The sequence below is a fragment of the Sceloporus undulatus genome, chromosome 11, assembly GCF_019175285.1.
Source record: "Sceloporus undulatus isolate JIND9_A2432 ecotype Alabama chromosome 11, SceUnd_v1.1, whole genome shotgun sequence".
In the NCBI taxonomy this organism is placed as follows: domain Eukaryota; kingdom Metazoa; phylum Chordata; class Lepidosauria; order Squamata; family Phrynosomatidae; genus Sceloporus; species Sceloporus undulatus.
In genome coordinates this window covers 10,117,128-10,122,950 of record NC_056532.1, presented here as the reverse complement: position 1 = coordinate 10,122,950, position 5,823 = coordinate 10,117,128, and the positions used below count along the sequence as shown (strand labels likewise).

General features: G+C 46.1%; 2 protein-coding genes across 16 annotated transcripts in view; both read right to left on the bottom strand.

The window, feature by feature from the left end:
- The window catches only part of LOC121917114 (RNA-binding protein Musashi homolog 2-like), a 911,933-nt gene that overhangs the window by 754,068 nt on the left and 152,042 nt on the right, over positions 1-5,823 (bottom strand). The window lies entirely within an intron of this gene.
- Positions 1-5,823, bottom strand: part of NF1 (neurofibromin 1) — a 353,409-nt gene that overhangs the window by 210,313 nt on the left and 137,273 nt on the right. The gene's annotated exons all lie outside the window — the stretch shown is intronic.

Here is a 5,823-nt window from a genome sequence, read left to right as displayed (position 1 = left end):
ATCTCTAGGTCCTCCAGTGCAGCTCTATGGCCTACGTCTAGCAGAGGTTGACCATAGAGTACACTAGTGGACCTACAATGCCTAGACAAGTGTTTTATCTAGGGATCTCTAGGTCTTTCAGTGCAACTCTATAGCCTACATCTAGCAGAGGTTGACCATAGAGTTCACTGGTGTACCTACAATGCCTAGACAAGTGTTTTATCTCGGGATCTCTAGGTCCTCCAGTGCAACTCTATGGCCTATGTTTAGCAGAGGTTGACCATAGAATTCATGGAGGTCCTACAAATGCCTAGACAAGTGTTTTCTCTAGGGATCTCTAGGTCCTCCAGTGCAGCTCTATGGCCTACGTCTAGCAGAGGTTGACCATAGAGTACACTAGTGGACCTACAATGCCTAGACAAGTGTTTTATCTAGGGATCTCTAGGTCTTTCAGTGCAACTCTATAGCCTACATCTAGCAGAGGTTGACCATAGAGTTCACTGGTGTACCTACAATGCCTAGACAAGTGTTTTATCTCGGGATCTCTAGGTCCTCCAGTGCAACTCTATGGCCTATGTTTAGCAGAGGTTGACCATAGAATTCATGGAGGTCCTACAAATGCCTAGACAAGTGTTTTCTGTAGGAATCTCTAGGTCCTACAGCGCAACGAATTGTCCTCTTGGGGAAAGGTGGACGGTGCGAGGTGAAAGGCGTTAAAATGCAAAGCAATATATGCTTGGGCAAGGTCTTTACATCTTTGCAACGCGTTTAAGAAAAACGTATTCAATTTTGCGGTGCATTTTTAATTGCTGCGAGCCGTTTTGCAGTTTCGCAAGGCTCTCCTGTGATCCCCGGGGGATTCATCGCGGCGAGAAGCTGGTTGACGCTGCAGCAAGCCGTAAAGCTGAATTTGCAGGCTTTTAAAGCTTGGTAGAGAGCTGCGGATGACGAGAGACGGCGACTGACTGGTCTGAAAGGGTTGGAAGATGGACGAGGCAGGAGAAAGGAAGGAAGGATGTGGTTTTCAGTGAATGTGTTTTTTGGAATGGCGCTTAAAGACCTACCAATTTGAGGTTGCACTGACATAGTCCTAATGGTATGAATTGCCTTGGCCTAGTGCAAGCATTCCCTTTTTAAAAAGAAACCCTTTGCCTCCCTGTTTGCCAAGTCGCTTTTCTTTTTCTGTTGCTATTTCTGGTTAAGGAGATGTGTGTTTTAAGGCACACTGCCATTCTTATACAACACTCAAGACTGAAGACACCATTCCTGAGACTGTGGGCCAAAGACACACTGCAGAAATAATCCAGTTTGAGACCGCTTTAACTTCCCCGGTTCAACGCTAGACAATTCTAGGAGTTTGGGGAGACATTTAGCCTTTGGGCAGGGGCATAAAAACCCACGAAACACTCTCGCTTGTGTTTGAGGCCTCCGTTCCCATATAAAACAGCAGACGCCTGACCGCTTGAGTTGTGTCAGTTCCTGCTGCGTTGTGCTCCAAGTCCTGGAGTCTGGTTTTCGTAAGCAAGCCAGCTGCAAGCCTGCGCTGTTACTTCATCTGTTATTAGCATTGTTTAACCGAGGAAGAATTCACTCAGCCAGTTCCAAAAAAAACCCCAAAGTCCAGATACCTGAGAACCACTTGAGCAGAACGCGTGACGGAGGGAAAGAAAGGATAATTTTCTGGGAAGGCAACCATGATAATAGTTTTTTGTGGGTTTTTCGGACTATGTGGCCAATATGTTCTAGAAGAGTTTATACATGACGTTTCGCCAGCATCTTCTCTGAGGATGCCAGCCACAGATGCAGGCGAAACGTCAGGAATAAACTCTTCCAGAACATGGCCACATTGCCCGAAAAACCCACAAACATCTATGGATGCCAGCCATGAAATCCTTTGACTTCACAAACCATGATAATAATGTGCATAAGCCAAAAAGAAACAAAAAGAAATCCAGTACTGGAAGATGGTTGACCACAAGTGAGTTGTTGGATGGCTTGAGGCTGCATTTACCTGGCTGCCGCACATATTGTGAGGGTCCCCTCCCCATCTCTTCCTTTGCGCATTGCAAGTTACAATTGGTCTTCCACACTTGCGGTTTTGATTGCACTCCCTCGGAGGGCGATAGAGTCTCCTTCCTTGGAGGTCTTTAAACAGAGGCTGGATGGCCATCTGTCAGGGATGCTTTGATCTGGATTTCCTGCATGGCAGAATGGGGTTGGACTGGATGGCCCTAGTGGTCTCTTCCAACTCTATGATTCTGTGATTCTATGATTAATATGCTCTCTCTAGGAATCTCTAAGTCCTCCGGTGCAATTCTGCCAGAGGTTGACCATAGAGTTGTGCTGGAGGACCTAGAAGCTCCTAGAGAGAACACTTCTTTAGGCATCCGTAGGTCCTCCAGCGTGATTCTATGATCAACTTCTGGCAGACGTTGACCACAGAGTAGCACTGGAGGACCTGGAGATTGCTCCCCGGGGAAAGCCTTGTGAATAGAATCATAGAATCATGGAATCATAGAACCATAGTTGGAAGAGACCGCACAGGCCATCCAGTCCAACCCCCTGCCATGCAGGAAATCCAAATCAAACCATTCCCGACAGATGGCCATAACTAAATAATAAACAATAATAAATAAATACATACATAAATACATAAATAAAATTTTGGGAACTATCACTTTATGAGACATTTAGGTTTCTCTGTCAGCGGTGCCACAATAAACTATAATTCAGGTCCTAGCATTCCTTAGCACTGAGCCACGGCAGTTAAAGCGGCCTCAAATTGGATTGTTTGTGCAGCGGGTTTTGGACCTGTCTCTCTGAATTCAGGACAGGCAATGGAAGAAATGGGCTTCTTCCATTTGTGGTTGGATATTTTGCACCAAAGGCTCTTCAGAGGCAGCCCATTTGTTGTTGAGTGTCCCGACAGTATTTTGGGAGCATCGTTTCACAAGAACAGAGCCTCCCGATGCAGAAGAGAGATATCTTCAATTTGGGGTTTAAATGCCTTCCAGAGAGAATCAAACTATTTATCCTGACATTTCGGCAGCATCTGTGGCTGGCATCTTCAGAGAATGACTTCGGAGAATGACTTCAGAGCATTCTCTGAAGATGCCAGCCACAGATGCTGGCGAAACATTAGGAATACATGTTCTCTTCTAGAACATGGCCACAGAGCCCAAAACCCCCACAGAAAACTATGGAAGCCGGCCATGAAAGCCTTAGACTTCATATTTTCTCTTTGTCTGGTTGTCTTGATTTCACTTAGATGAGGAAACGGTTGTGGTGGGCTGTGTGCGTGTGGTTTCCCCGACCCCACCCCAAGTGTTAAGCCTAAGCGCTTGCTACCCTTCAATACATGTTCTCTGTCCTAATGCAACGGAGTCAGTTGCAGCAACTTCCTGTTTGCTACCAGAAAACATATATATATATTTGCTAAATGAAGAATAAGAAAGGCTGGGTTATAGCCAGTCGTTTGGTTCTCATCCTCCCTGGTTTCCCAGGCGGTGCTTTGGGATACATAGAGAAGGCTGGGGGGGGGGGGAAGGCCAGGAACATAGCTGCAGATAGGCTTAGAGAGGAAGCCTTGTGATATGGCACCGTGGCGCTGGCACTAAAAATAGAGCCGCGGCGTCTCCCCCTTTTTCTCGATTGGCTTCCTGACTGGCATCCCTGTCTCTCTTCCCACCCCGCCATTGTAGGGGAAGATGAGCGAAGGAGGTTGCGGCCCAGCAGGGGCGGCAGGGCTGTCGTCAGGACATCTGTGCCTTTGTGATGCCATTTAAAAGCTGGTTTGTGTATGTGTGTGTTAAAGATTCAGCTCTCGCGCTCTCTCTTTTTCTGCTGTGCTAGGCAAGAAACGCTGCGTTTGGGAGGATGGCTGTGTCAGTCTGTTGCAGGGAAGCGATAAAGCGTCATGCGGCACTTTTTAAAAGACTAACGCTGCGCATGTAAAACCGGAACCTCTTAAGGCTGTGCTCTGTGCATTCGAGGAAGGGGGATTGTAATCCGTGAATGCTCACGCCATAATACTGTATAGACTCATGTATAAGTCTAGAAATTTAGGTTTGAAAATTGACCCAAAAGAAAAACTGAGTCGACTTATCCATGGGTCGATGTAAGTACTGTGTTTTAACTCATATTATACACACACATACATATGTATACACACACACACACATGGTGAAAGGCAAGCATTTACTCTGCCCTGGAAGCACTGACCCCTCTCTACTCTCTCATCTATCTAGCCTTTAGTTTCAGCACAAATAGTTATTCCTGCTGGGATTTTGCAACTCCTTTGGCATTGTTTTCATTTGCTTCATCCTTTACATCCTTCGTTGCATGCCCTAAGTTTTACCCTCACCTTATCCATGGGTCATATCAAAATCCATAATGTTGGCCCCAAAACTTGCCATCAACTTATACATGAGGTCGACTTATAGTCAAGTATATAGAGTAAGTCTGTAGTGTGTTCGCTCCATGCATTTCAGGAAGTGGACCAAATCTACCGAAGCTTATGCCTCAACCTCTTTTGCTCATTTAAGTCTCAAAGGGGCTACAAGATCTCTTTGCATACCGCGGTAATAAATCTGTGAGCATTAACAGGGTCACCTGCTTCTTTCCTGTCGAGAACAGTGATAAATTTAGAAATGCAAACCTTCCTCGTGACAGAATTCAAAGATATAGCCCTGTTAGTCTGTAAAATCAGTATGCAGAGAGATCTTGTTGCAACTTTGAGACTCAATGAAAGGAAGAGGTTGGCAGCATGAGCTTTCCTAGACTTCAGTCTACTTCCTCAGATGCATATATAGGGTGATGTATAGGGTATGTAGAGAAACCTTGTAGCCCCTTTGAGAATAACCGAAAGGAAGACGTTGGCAGCATGAGCTTTCGAAGGCTTCAGTCTACTTCCTCAGATGCTTTCCCTAAGCATAGTAGTTACTCAAGAGTTCACAAGTGATGTCCTAATCTCAGGGTTGGTAATCTCTGTCACATTTGGCTACGGCTGGCCAGGCCCTATGTGTTGCAAGTGAACCAGTGTTATAACATAGCGGGAGCAATTCAAACTGACGCTGTCCCAATATCCTGGCATGCTTGATGCGGAGGTGCAGTTCTGGCGGCTCAAGATGCTGCACTTGTGCGATCTCACTTCAACCAGATTTAGTCCCAGTTTGCTAAGTTTATGAAGGAGGAAGAGGTTGGCGATAAGAGAAGTTACCCACACTTCTCAAGAAATACCCAGTTTCCTTGAAGAGATAAGCGAAGACAAGGGGGGTTGGACCCACATATCCTCCACTGCTCTACTTAGGTCCTGCAATTTCAGGCCCATGACTTCCATGATGGAGTCTGTCCATCTGATGTTAAACTTCCTAGCTTCCTACGGGCCTCCAGCTTCCCTAGCATTATTGTCTTTTCCAATGACACATGCCTTCTCATGATATGGCCAAAGTACGACGGCCTCAGTGTGATCATCTTGGTTTCCATTCCTTTTTGAGCTGGGGAGCAGATCTCTAATCGAAGATCTGGTTTGCAGACCTTGGGGAAAACCTCCACAGGGAGAAGTTGGGACCGCAATTCCTAGCTTATACACTTGCCCTTCTATATTTGCTAGGGTTATGGGCACAAGACCTCCGTGAATATGGAAAAACCACAAATAACAAAAACACCATGTTTTTACCTGAGAGGACACCTCTTTAGGAATCGCTAAGACCTCCAGTGCAACTCAGTGGTCAGTGTCCGACAGACACTGACCATAGAGTTGCGCTGGAGGAGCTACAAAGCCTAGCAGAGTATTCTCTCTAGGAACCTCTAGGTCCTCCAGCGCAACTCTGTGGTCAAGGTCCA